General features: G+C 39.4%; 1 protein-coding gene across 1 annotated transcript in view; it reads right to left on the bottom strand.

Moving 5' to 3' along the window:
- The window catches only part of mcu (mitochondrial calcium uniporter), a 161,654-nt gene that overhangs the window by 143,810 nt on the left and 3,320 nt on the right, over nt 1-14,524 (bottom strand). The gene's annotated exons all lie outside the window — the stretch shown is intronic.

Here is a 14,524-nt window from a genome sequence, read left to right as displayed (position 1 = left end):
TCTCTATTTAGGCAAGGATTGGTCTTTTAATCAGCAACATTTATTAATTGATCAAGGAGAGTCTACTATCGTTTATTAAATTTGATCCAAGTTTAAATCCCATGAACATCAAAAGAGAGTGCTCTTGATGAATTGTGTGCAAAGTTCTATTTTAGGTTAGGCACAGAAGCAAACTAGCCCAATATGATAAAGATGGTATTTTCTAATCAAAGGTAGATAACATCACTGCTACTTCAAGCACAATGATAGAATTAGAGTACCTTAATGCATTCCATTTTTGTTTTATGCTAGAATGCTTTACAAATCTACTTTTTCCTAAGGACTGAAATATTCAGACAAGATTTGCAAATTAATTTTGATATTTTCAAGAAAACTGAACAATAATGACTGAAAAGAACAATGAAAACGTTTAGCAGATATAGTCAGGTATCTATGGCTGTGATGTTGCCATTAGGCCATTAAATCAACACGATTAAACAAGTGAAACTGGCAAAAATTCAGACTTAGTCTAACAAGATGAGAAGCTCTGATTCAATGCATTATCAAGGAAAAACACACCAGCATTTGCAGCTTATATGTCAAAGACAACTTTATTCAGAAGAAAAAGGCAAATGATTCAATGATCAATTATTAGAATTAAAAGCAAATGTAAAGAGAATTTTGACTTTGATAGGGTTAACATTTATGGAACAGGAGATGATGAAAAAAATGTTAAAGTGAAATAATTGGTGGTAGCACTATAAAATGAAAAAAAATTACAGCACAATGCACAAAGCTTTAAGAGCTCAACAATGAACAGGTGTATTCCCTGCCTTATTTTCTCTCAAAGGAGAGTAGCAAGCAGAACAGACAAGATTTCATTGCCCAAGAGGCTAAGCTGATGGCTGGGACTGCAAGAAGGATTCTGTGCCGCAGTGATTTCCTAGGCAATATTCAGAAATTGGCTTCTGCAACACACCATCAGTCTGTGCAGAGAGACACTCGCAGCACTTAAAATGCAAAACAGGTTGCCTACTGACAAAAAATATAGAACATTGAATGTAATACTGCAGAGACTTCTTACTCATAAAGCTGAAGAAAACATGCAGTTACATACTACGATTATATACATCAGTTACAGACATGTGAACATGCTTGGTTTTAAAAGTAAAATTGAGACTAAACAAGAAAAAGGATGGTTCAATGCTAAAATCTGAAGTGTAGCCACCACTTAAGGTCCAGTAATCAAGATGTATAATCATGAAATTGATAAACAAAAAAGAAAATATCAACACATAACAATGTAGCCACTCTAAAAATGAAATAAAATTATATATAAAGATAGCACTTTAGATGTAACATTCACCAGTGAAAATACAAGCTATTTACAGGAAAATTTAAGTTAAATGCTGCCAAGACTTAAGCTCTAAGGATATGGACATTGCCGAACTTGTATTTATTCATGTGTGTTTATTACCACTTATTTGTTTAAAATAAAAAGTAAGCAATAGTGGAACCTTAAAACTTCATTGCATTTTAATTGAAAAACATCAAAACATTTATGTACTGTATATGACACTATCATCTAATAATCATGACAATCATATTTGGCCATTTGGCATACTCTGAAAGAGACACAGCCAAACTTAAAGGACCAACAAAAAATCCATAATCAACATACCACTTGGCATAACATTCTCAAACCAGCTTAATTCAAATTAGGATCATCGGAGATTATCTGGGCATCACTGAGCAAAAGGCTAGAAACAGCCCTGGAACAGGGATCCAGTCCATCACAGCGATCACATACGCGCACGCCCACACTCACACACACTCTCACAATGGGGCGGTATGGAATCACCATTCAATCTAACCAGCAATTTTTGGGGGAGTACCTACAGGAAAACCCATACACGTGCCCCCAGGGAAAACATGCCAACACCCTTTGGACAACAACCAGGCACAGGATTCAAACCCAGCATCCTTGTTTCATAAGGTAGCAGGGCTACCCACTGTGTCGTTGTTCACCTCATTAATCATATTGGTTACAATTATTTTTAAAAAAAAATTATCAAATAGACCTTTTAGCATGCAAAAACGCTTTATAAAATCTGGATGCAAGCTGTTAGGCCCAAATAAACGCTATGAGGGAAATAATGTTGTGAGGACTTCAAGTTAATCTCTCAATTAACATAAGTGAAGGTTACATATTCTTATTCACATTTTTTTAATATGTGCTTCCCATCATCTAGAGTTAATTAATTACCAACATTCTTAAGTCATGATTAAATGTATAATAGTAAAGTATAAGGCGTTTCTGTGGCCTGCGGAAGCTGTCATTATTTCTAATTAGACTATTATTCACAACATAGTCATAATAAAAAAAAAAGAATTGCCAACACAGAGGTTGAGTTTTTACACCTCTGATTTATATTACACAGAACTTGGTGATACAGAATGCAGTACAGCTAAATTATGTTTTAGCTAATCATAATTAACTCACTATTTTCTCTGAAATAAGTTGAAACTGACAAAAATATTTGGTATTCAAACCCTATTCACTTTTGTAAATATATTTTGGGGTTGTTCCTCAGTATTTACATTCTGGTCTTCAATTTCAAATTTCAGTTAGAATTACATCTATTTCCCTATTTTCTCCTATATACTCCTACTTTTATTAGACCTCTCTTCATTATCTTGTAATCTATTCATTAGGAGATTGCTCTATTTAGGCACAATTACAGCAAAGCAACCATTCACCCGCCAAAGGAAATCCGCTTGCACAATACCCTTTAAACTTTGAAAGTCCTTTTCTTATTTGTGTCTATGTATCCAGTGCCTCAGAATTACTCTTAGGAATTGCACTAAAATACACAATAGTATTAACAATTTGTCCTAGCTCACCTCCCAGTGCCCTGATCATCTTTCACTATGCTGTGCCGTGTCTATCTGAAGAATGTAAAGTTCAGCATAGTTGTGTGACATTTTGGTGTCACTAACCCATCCAGCCCTCTCTGCCTTCAGGGTAATATGCAGGCTACTCAAGTACAGTTTGCACCCATGAACTACCTTTGTGTTGATAATGTGATGTCATTTGTGATTTACATATGTCTGCTCATCCACACTTGGGGCAATGATCTTTATGTATGTGCCAATTTGCATGAATGCAGCTTGTTTTAACATTACCTTACGTGGAGTAGTGGAGAAAATTACAAAATCTGTGTTATTATTTCGCACATTGTAAGGCTGTTTAAAGTTTGACGCAAAAATCTAAAATTCCTTGGTTTTGACATACACATATCAATAGTTGAACTTTACAACGTAACACTTTCATTTTAACTCTCAGAGCATGGCTTCTCCATGTAGATGTACGATCATGTAACTTATAAAATTTGTGATGAATATTATTTCATCTTTTCCAAATCAATCTCTTTTCATGAGATCATTGTTATCCAGCATTTCAAAACTAATCAGTCCTTCCTAAGATGTGTGTGCTGATCTCTGACTGAACACCATCTTATAAAGGCTCGTAGCAGGTCAAGAAAATTCCAATGTTTTCCTAAATTCCGGTGGAGATAGGAGTAGTTTCCTAAATTTGGAAAAGTGAAAAAAAAAAGCTATTACTTCCATTCCTAAGAGTAGAACATCCAAAACTGCCCTCACTCTAAATTTTTTGAGCCAGTTAGGATTGTTTTTGTTCTTTGAGACATCTGATAATTTCAGACATTGGTCCATGCTTGTGCAGGTTAATGTGCAGTACGTATCTCCCTCTGTCCAGGTCACCTCAAAGTCAATCCAGTGACACTTTCAGGTTTGAATAGGGTTGGTGATGTGGGAAGAAAATGAGTAGCTTATTTTTATAAATATAAAGGTCTGTATTATTTCTGCTTTCATCTGTTTAAAAAATTTGTTTGAAACCTAAGTGATTATGAATTTCTATGACTTTCTCTCTATTTTTTTTTTTAATTAACGTATTATTGATCAGTAAAGGAAATAAAAAAGCAACCATACTATATTGTGTTGAGATAACTTACCTGATTTAACTTTAAACAAAAATTCAAAGATTGAGATTTTGTTCTAACTTTAGTAAAGAAGAATGTTTAACCTGGGCATTTGTATATACAATTCAATGGCAACAAATTCAGATGAGTAAAAAGTTAGTGTATGATAATGCTCCACTGCAATACTAGCTCAAAAGACAAATATAAATCAAAGCACACTGATTTTATATTTACTGTAGAAGAAAGCCTGTTGACTGCTGTAAGCATACATGTGCCATGTCAACTCCAATGTTTGTACATAAGCGGTCTTGAAGAAACATGCCAGCATATTCTTAACACAATATAACTACCTCAAACTTATGCCTTGATTCATTTTAAAAAGTGTGCACTTTAAAAGCAGGCTCAGATATTTAAGTATCAAATCTACAGCACATTTAAGGTCAAAGAAAGCAAAGGGTTCCAGAAATGTGTATGGCCACAACTAAATTACTAAAATGTTGTTGTATCATAAACCATATAAAGGAATACTTTAATGTCACATTAACATGTTGCAATGTTATTTACATCTACTGTATAAGCAAGCTTTGCAGTCAAATGGTCCATTCCACAGTATATATAATTTGCATTACTGATGATTTAACACTATACTTGATAAGGAAGTTAAAGTTCTATCTATCTATAAATCTACATATTTGTTTGCAATGTAGGAAGAAAACTAGAGTACCTGGAGAACAACCCACTCAGACATAGGAAGAATCTCAAACTCCATTGATCTGGGTAACCTAGTGTCCCAGGGCTGTGCTAACCAGCCTAAGCTACTACATAACCCAAATCACAAATAACAATAAATAAAAAAAGATAAAAAGCAATAATACATGTGTTGTTTTTCACTGAACCACTAACAATTCACATCTTCAAACTTCCCCTTTAAAGTTAATTATACAAGTTGATCTTCAGGCCTCCACAGAAAAACAATATCCTAATACTTAGGACACAATAAATTTGGATTTTTGAATGTTTAAAATGTTTAAGTATTGTAATTCAATTTTGTAATATACTGCAATTTATTATTCATTTTTTATCTTTCGAAAGTTAAAGCTGAAATCATATCCCTATATCGTATCCCTATAGACAAATAAAATGACAATTGAATGTAACTTTACTCTGCACAAACTACAGAATGTTGCAGTATTTTAAAGATCTGTTTTTGCACACCATTTCTAGTATTTACTCTGCCTTAGACTATTTGTATTTTTGAATGGTTGTTATTAAGACAGACAGACAAGTATCTGCTTCTTAATCATACCTCTTTACTATGTATTTTGGACAAATTTTACTACCTCTGCTCCAGAGTCTAAATTTGTGCTTAAAACAAACTTATAAATACTTTTCGGTACCCTAAAAATATTGCCATGCTCCCGATCTAACTCTATTTTATTCTTCCACCTGAGATCCCTGCCATACTGTTGTTCCACTTCTAAGATAGATCATTAGTGCTTAGCATTAACCTTAGGAAGCAAAACCTGCATTTCTTTCTCATTAAAGAAAATGTAAAATAATCAACACATTTCTGATATTACTTTTGTTGCTATATTGGCTTCAAAAATTACAATTATAAGCAGTCTGTTAAAATGTCAGCAATGACCATTTTAGCTAACTATGCCAACTTATCTTTTTTATACAGTCTGCATCATAGGTTGCTGCTAACTTGACATATAATGTGCATAAATAATACAGAGTAATATTAGGTAAAGTGACCTGTATTTGGTTTTTGCTATAACTGTAAAACAGACATTTGAGTGTAATCATGTATGCTACTATTTGACTGTACGTTGCAGCCCACAGCAGTTACCTGGCACCCAAAACTGTGAAGGAACAAGTCAGACCCATCTATTACACACAAAAAAGGCTTAACCATTGTAACTGTACATTGCACCCCAAATAATTTCTATTTTTGATACAAGAATCTATATTTTTGACTAATATGACATCTCTACACTTAAGAAAAATCCTTGACTCAGTTTATCTCATTTAAATCTTTTCATTGTTAAGTAAACAGTAACACTTGGAATACTCCGCTATTTGCATAAAACAAAGTGATAGATTCTCTAAATTCAGCTCTGAGTAAGTCCATGTGAAAGGTGCACCTCATTCATTTGGCTTGCAAATCTTTGTAACAACTTCCATGAATTTTGGCCAATCAGCAAAGAAGCAAATAAAAACATCTGCAGGGGACTGAATGATGCAGGCTAATACAACTGAGGATTTTTTGTTTCCCTGTTTACTCTTCAATTTCATCAGTTTTTGCACACAGAAAATTCTAAATTCTGTATGAATTTGCTTTTTAGGGCTCACTGGAGCTGAAGAGTGCATCCTACTTTGTAGTGTGCAAAAGTTCTAATATATGAAAATGTTTGCAACATTACAATGAAGTCTGTAAATACTAAAATAAACCAACGAGATCCACATAAATATGAACAAAGTGAATACAAATACTTGTGGTACACTGTTTACTCCCAACAAGGAATACATTCTGCTATGAAAACACAAAACCTATTGCTCCACTTTGTCACTGATATGGTACAACAAATATTAACTCTGTTGTATAAATTCCTACAATAAACTGACATATTTGTTCTCATTGTATCAAAATATAAAATGTTGTAATACTGAAAAGGATGGCCAGTTTGTGCCCTGTTATTGATAGAATTCACAATGTAAATCTCAGATTAGGACACTGTCAATGGGATTTGGGCTTTCCAAGTACTTTTATACAGTAATCCCTCGCTATATCGCGCTTTGACTTTCGCAGCTTCACTCTATCGCTGATTTTAAATGTAAGCACATCTAAATATATATCACGGATTTTTCGCTGGTTCACCGCTTTCTGCGGACAATGGGTCTTTTAATTTATGGTACATACTTCCTCAGTTTGTTTGCCCAGTTGATTTCATACAAGGGACGCTATTGGCGGATGGCTTAGAAGCTACCCAATCAGAGCATGTATGACATATTAACTAAAAAGCCACCCAATCAGAGCATGTATCACATATTAACTAAAACTCCTCAATGATATAAGATATGCTTCCCACACGGTGCTTGATTGTTTGCTTCTCTATCTTTCTCACTCTCTCTGCCTGACGGAGGGGGTGTGAGCAGAGGGGCTGTTTGCACAGAGGACATGGACGCTCCTCTACAAAATGCCGCTTTATCGCGGTGCTTCTGTATACTTAAAAGCACGTATCGATTTTTTGATTGTTTGCTTTTCTTAGCGAGCACTCTCCCTGACATTCTCTGCTCCTGACGGCGCTCCTTTGAAGATAAGATAGGTTTTACATTCTTTTAATTGTGAGAAAGAACTGTCATCTTTGTCTTGTAATGGAGCACAGTTTAAACGTTTGACTAAAGGGTGTTATTTCATTTCTAGAGGGCTCTAATAATGTTAACAGGGTGGGAGAGTTTATAAGGGCTTAAAATATATAAAAATAACCATACAAACATGTGGTTTCTACTTCGCGGATTTTAACCTATCGCGGGGGGGTCTGGAACGCAACCCCCGCGATTGAGGAGGGATTACTGTATACCTATACAAGACAATAACCACCTTATTACAGAGATAGTTTAATACCAATATTTTTTCTAAATACATATTAAACAATCTTTTTTTTACGATCAAATACCTACAGACAAAGATCCCAGCATTCTCCTTCAGAATATTTTGGTATTACACTGAACTCAAAGCTCTTTAAATGATGGTGATTTGTGACTCATCCAACTCTATAGATAGAAAAAGCAGCATCAAGCCATAACATTCCCACAGCAATTCTAGGCTCTATCTGGAGAGCATTCTTTCAAAATCTACAGGATCACCAGATATTTCTTTGCAATATTAATATATGTAGAGATGTTTTTATTTCAGCAATTGTTTTCTCTTGAATGTTAACACACGGACACTGTGTTTATTTTTCTTACAACATAAGCTTAAGCAAGTACATAGTTCACCAATATGGTGTCCATTTTAAGGCATCCTCCTTCTTTCGACAAAACTCCATTCACTCTCAAATTTCAAAACGACCTCCATCCTGCGACAGTTTGTCCATACTCTCTGAAAAAAAAATCAATCCTCCTTCCGACATTTTTTCAAATGGCATTCGTCCTATAACCTCTAACAAAAAAATGCATCCACATTACACTGTTCAAAAAGTACCATCCTCCTTCCTACCCCGGACACGAAAATGAAAAAAATGCAAGCTGGGCACTCCAGAAGAGTGTGTGGCGCCTGTCAATCATTTTACACAGGTTTATAAAACAGCATAAAACACACAGGTCACAATGTAGAAGAAATTTTTAATTTGTATAAGAAAATGCTAAATAAATAAATACATCCATATCCATAAGTAAATAAGTCAATCCATCCATCTTCTAACTTGCTTGTCAATAAAATCATCAATATCCAATAAATCAATCCATCCATCTTCTAACTTGCTTGTCTAATTTATTCCCAAATCATAAACGCAATAAATCCATATATATTCAATAAGTCAATCATGCCATCTTCTAACTTGCTTGTCTAATAGATTCCCAAATCATAAATTCTACATTGTATGATTGTAAGCCGCATTCCGCTTGGCCTGTCGGTACCTATTAGCTGCCTCCAGAGTCCCACAGGATGAAAGGGTCCGGTAGGACTCCTTCTTCAGCTTGACGGCATCCCTCACCGCCGGTGTCCACCATCAGGTTTGGGGATTGTTGCCACGGCAGACACCGACCACCTTACGGCCACAGCTCCGGTCAGCTGCCTCAATAGAGGCACGGAACATGGCCCATTCGGACTCAATGTCCCCCACCTCCCTCGGGACGTGGTTGAAGTTCTGCCGGAGGTGGGAGTTGAAGCTACTTCTGACAGAGGAGTCTGCCAGACGTTCCCAGCAGACCCTCACAACACGTTTGGGTCTACCAGGCGTAACCGGCATTCTCCCCCACCATCGAAGCCAACTCACCACCAGGTGGTGATCGGTTGACAGCTCCGCCCCTCTCTTCACCCGAGTGTCCAATACATGTGGCCGCAATTTCGATGACACGACAACAAAGTCGATCATTGAACTGAGGCCTAGGGTGTCCTGGTGCCAAGTGCACATATGAACAACCCTATGCTTGAACATGGTGTTCGTTATGGACAATCAGTGACGAGCACAGAATTCCAATAACAAAACACCACTCTGGTTCAGATCGGGGGTGCCATTCCTCCCAATCACGCCCTCCCAGATCTCACTGTCATTGCCCATGTGAGCATCGAAGTCTCTCTGCAGTACGAGGGAGTTCCCAGAAGGTATACCCTCTAGCACCTCCTCCAGTGACTCCAAAAAGGGTGGGTACTCCAAACTGCCGTTCGGCACATACACACAAACAACAGTCATGACCCGTCCCCCTACCCGAAGGCAATGGGAGGCTACCCTCTCGTCCACCGGGGTAAACCCCAATGTACAGGCTCCAAGTTGGGGGGCAATAAGTATGCCCACACCCGCTCGGTGCCTCTCACCGGTGGCAACTCCAGAGTGGTAGAGAGTCCAGCCCCGCTCAAGGAGACTGGTTCCAGAGTCCAAGCTGTGCGTTGAGGTGAGCCCGACTATATCTAGCCGGAACCTCTCGACCTCACGCACTAGCTCAGGCTCCTTCCCCTTCAGAGAGGTGGCATTCCATGTCCCAAGAGCCAGCTTCTGTAGCCGAGGATTGGACCGCCAAGGTCCCCGCCTTCGGCCACCACCCAACTCACACTGCACCCGACCTCCTTGGGCCCTCCCATAGGTGGTGAGCCCATGAGAAGGGGGACCCATGTTGCCTCTTCCGAGCCCCATGGGTGCAGGCCCAGCCACCAGGCGCTCGCCATCGAGCCCCACCTCCAGGCCTGGCTCCAGAGGGGGGCCCCGGTGACCCGCGTCCGGGCAAGGGAAACCGCCGTCCACATTTTTTCTTCGTCATAAGAGGTCTATTGAACCACTCTTGGTCTCATCCCTCACCTAGGACCAGTTTGCCTTGGGTGACCCTACCAGGGGCATAAAGCCCCAGACAACAGAGCTCCTAGGATCATTGGGCATGCAAACCCCTCCACCACGATAAGGTGGTGGTTCAAGAAGAGCTTTGGTGGTTGCTGAGGCAAAAACTCTGGCATGGGGGAAGTTTGGGGAGGCCATGGAGAATGACTTTCGGACGGCTTCGAGGAGATTCTGGTCCACCGTCCGGCGACTCAGGAAGGGGATGCAGTGCAGTGTCAACACTGTATATAGTGGGGATGGTGTGCTGCTGACCTCGACTCAGGACGTTGTGGGTAGGTGGGGGGAGTACTTCGAAGACCTCCTCAATCCCACTAACATCCCTTCCAATGAGGAAGCAGAGCCTGGGGACTCGGAGGTGGGCTCCCCCATCTCTGGGGCTGAGGTCACTTAGGTGGTCAAAAAACTCCTTGGTGGCAGGGCCCCGGGGGTGAATGAGATACGCCCGGAGTTCCTCAAGGCTCTGGATGTTGTAGGACTGTCTTGGTTGACACGTCTCTGCAACACTGCATGGACATTGAGGACAGTGCCTCTGGATTGGCAGACCAGGGTGGTGGTCCCCTTCTTTAAAAAGGAGGACCAGAGGGTGTGTTCCAACTACAGAGGGATCACACTCCTCAGCCTCCCTGGAAAAGTCTATTCGGGGGTCCTGGAGAGGAGGGTCCGTCGGATAGTCGAACCTCGGATTCAGGAGGAACAGTGTGGTTTTCGTCCTGGTCGCAGAACAGTGGACCAGCTCTACACTCTTAGCAGAATCCTGGAGGGTGCATGGGAATTTGCCCAACCAGTCTACATGTGTTTTGTGGACTTGGAAAAGGCGTTCGACCGTGTCTCTCGGGGAATCCTGTGGGTGGTGCTCAGGGAGTATGGGGTACCGGACCCCCTGATAAGAGCTGTTCGGTCCCTGTACAACCAGTGTCAGAGCTTGGTCCGCATTGCCAGCAGTAAGTCGAGCCCATTTCCAGTGAGAGTTGGACTCCGCCAGGGCTGCCCTTTGTCACCGATTCTGTTCATAACTTTTATGGACAGAATTTCTAGCGCAGCCAGGGTGTTGAGGGGGTCTGGTTTGGTGGACTCAGGATTGGGTCACTGCTTTTTGCAGATGATGTTGTCCTGTTTGCTTCATCAAGCTGTGATCTTGAGCTCTCTCTGAATCGGTTCGCAACTGAGTTTGAAGCGTCTGGGATGAGAATCAGCACCTTCAAATCCGAGACCATGGTCCTCAGCTGGAAAAGAGTGGAGTGCCCTCTCAGGGTTGGGGGAGAAATCCTGCCCCAAGTGCAGGAGTTCAAGTATCTTGGGGTCTTGTTCACGAGTGAGGTAAGAATGGAGCACGAGATTGACAGGCGGATCGGTGCGGCGTCCGCAGTGATGTGGGCTCTGCATCGGTCTGTCGTGGTGAAAAGGGAGCTGAGCCGAACGGCAAAGCTCTCAATTTACCAGTCGATCTACGTTCCTACCCTCACCTATGGTCATGAGCTAGGGGGAATGACCAAAAGAATGAGATTGCAAATACAAGCGGCTGAAATGAGTTTCCTCCGCAGGGTGTCCGGGCTTTCCCTTAAAGATAGGGTGAGGAGCTCAGTCATCCGGGAGGGGCTCAGAGTAGAGCCGCTGCTCCTCCGCATCAAGAGGAGTCAGATGAGGTGGCTCGGGCATCTGATCAGCATGTCTTCTGGATGTCTCCCTGGTGAGGTGTTCCGGGCATGTCTAACCGGGAAAAGATCCCAGGGAAGACCCAGGACACGCTGGAGGAACTATATGTCCCGGCTGACCTGGGAACGCCTTGGGATTCTCTCGGAAGAGCTAAAAGAAGTGGCCGGGGAGAGGTAAGTCTAGGCCTCTTTACTCAAGCTGCTGCCCCCGCAACCTGACCTCGGATAAGCGGAAGAGGATGGATGGATGATTGTAAGCGTTTGTGCATTTGGGCTTTGTGAAGGACAGGCACCCTGTCCAAGCTTGTGCCTAAGGCTAGTACAGCTACCCCAAGATGCCATGATTTACTGATGTATTAGAATATTGTTTTTCTAAAATGATTCAAAAAGTTGAAAAAATGTATCACCACCCGAAAATGTGCAATGAGCTACTTCAATTTCAAATAATAAAGTAAAACAAAAAATGCTTTAAAAAACAAGGAAGTAAATGTCATCATTTTATATTTTAAATCATTTATGATGTGCAAAACTGAGATTATAAAAATGGATAGTACAAATAACATTATACAAGCAAACCTCCATAAGGCGTAATTAAGCTGCAAAGTGAAGGAGTTTTAAAGATGAAATCTTTAAAAGGAATGATGGCAATTGGCTTTCTAAAATGTATTCTAGCCCACATAAAAATGATTGCTGGATACCCAGCTTGTGTTTTCTCGTATTTTATGTTTGAAGTAGTAGACGGAGGAGAGTGGTTTAACCTCTACCTTATGACTCGTATACATAGCTTCAGTTCAACAAACTTTGGAACAAGTACTAGTTCTCAACCTTTGCAGCTTCCTGACCAACACTTCTGGAATTCTGACTCTTGCTTTCAGTCAGTGAATTTACATACACACATAAAAAATGGATTTGTGTAACCCAGTTCATGCAGAAACCCGGTTTCTTGAAAACCTCTGTTTACATGTACAAGTATGCTTTTGGAGTTCTCTTTTGGCAATGATAAAACATCATTAAACGTCAATATCAGCTGCTGTGAATCCAAACACCTTCATTAAGCTTGTGATGATTTTCTTGTTCTTAATACATTGTATCCTTCATGTGCATTGAAATAAATAACATTCAAGCCCCTTTTATATTTTCAACCAGAGTCATGAATGATTAGCAGTATGAAAACCAACCACTGCCTCACCCAATCACACTGTATCAACATATCTATAGCAAAAGGCTGGATTAAAACTAAACTGACACTTTATTGATATGTTTGTGTTAGTCAAATTGCACACTGCTCACTCTTTTGTTTGGCTGTGTAATTGAGCCCTGCAAAGGATGTGTGCTTTTAGACTTGCACTCCATGTTGCTGGGATAATTATAAAAAAGGTATTTTTACTTCAGTAAAGTAAGTAATCTGTTAGGTTACTTGTTTCTTTAAAAAGTAACTGTACTAGGTAATGCAAGTTACTTTTAACGTTACCCCAAATACTGCTTGAGATTTTTATGCTGAGCTTAGCGCTGTACATTCAGCTCACCAACATACATTTTGTCATTTCTAAAAAATATAGACACATTATTTCAGCCAGGAGAAAAAATGCTGCACTCACCTGAGCATCTGCCTCAAGAAATGTATCTTTGTGGAAATTTTCAATGTCTTCTACCTATGGATGCTGAAAGTGCAAGCGAAGCAGCCATATGTGTATGCTGACAGAATTTAGTAGAATTAACTTAGTTAAGAGTATACATGGCCAGATAACTGGGTTACTCGCAGGTAATTCCGTATGTTTTAACCTGGTTTCTCTAAACGGAAAAAGGGCTTACAAGGCATTTTAGAAACCAGGTTTCAGTGAATAACTGGATTATTAAAGTTGATTTAAACACACGGATTGATATAAAAGGAAAAAAACTGAATCAGGTTACTTACCAGTAAATTCTTAAGGTATCCCATATGTGTGAATCAAAAATATAGCAAGCAGTATTGAAAACTAAGGGTCCCATGAGTTAAGGTGATTGTATGCATGGTGGCACACTAGAAACTAATGAGATGGTGGTAGATTTACTGGAGGAGCAACTGTATTACAACTATTCAATCTTCCTGTAAAACTACTGTTCTCTCTAAGACAGCAGTGAACCACATGTGCAATCACAATGCCACACACTATTAGGAAGCTTATCTGTCTCAAAATCAGAGGTAGCTGGATGAACAAAATACATTTTCTCAGGAAAAGAAAGTTTTCAGTGAAGGGTATCCCAAACATTCATAGCCAGATATAATCTTAATGGTTAGAACTGCTGTCTTAATTAAGTAAAGAACAATGACGTATGTGATTTTATAAATCCTGTTACCTACATTTTTTAACTACAATTCGTACATACAGAGAGACAAACAGATACAGCTTTATTTGTTCCCAGGAGGAAAACTGGCTTTTTACAGAAGCTCTTTAAATAAATAAATATATCAATGTGTAGATAAGCAACTAAATAAATATATAATGCACATATATATATACAATTTGGTCTGAACACACACCAAAATAACTATAAAGCAAGAAAAAAGTAAGAAAAGTTCTGTTTTGGTTGTCACAGTCAAAGTGAGGCACTATGCAGACATATTGCTATTGGTATAAAGGAGCCCCAGTAGCTTTTTTTTGCAAGCATTACAATCTCCAAAACCCCTAATTGCAGTCTACACTTAATATGAAATTCAGAAACTGATAAAAGTGATACATTGATTTTTTACCATCATATAGTTCATTTAATCTCGTTAACCTGACAATGACAGCATTTTAATCTGTGATAGCGCTGGTGTTTTTCATCTTTCACAATGACTTGTCCAGGATTAAAAGTC

Source organism: Polypterus senegalus, chromosome 1 (assembly GCF_016835505.1).
Source record: "Polypterus senegalus isolate Bchr_013 chromosome 1, ASM1683550v1, whole genome shotgun sequence".
NCBI classification, from domain to species: domain Eukaryota; kingdom Metazoa; phylum Chordata; class Cladistia; order Polypteriformes; family Polypteridae; genus Polypterus; species Polypterus senegalus.
This window is presented reverse-complemented; position numbering and strand designations above follow the sequence as displayed.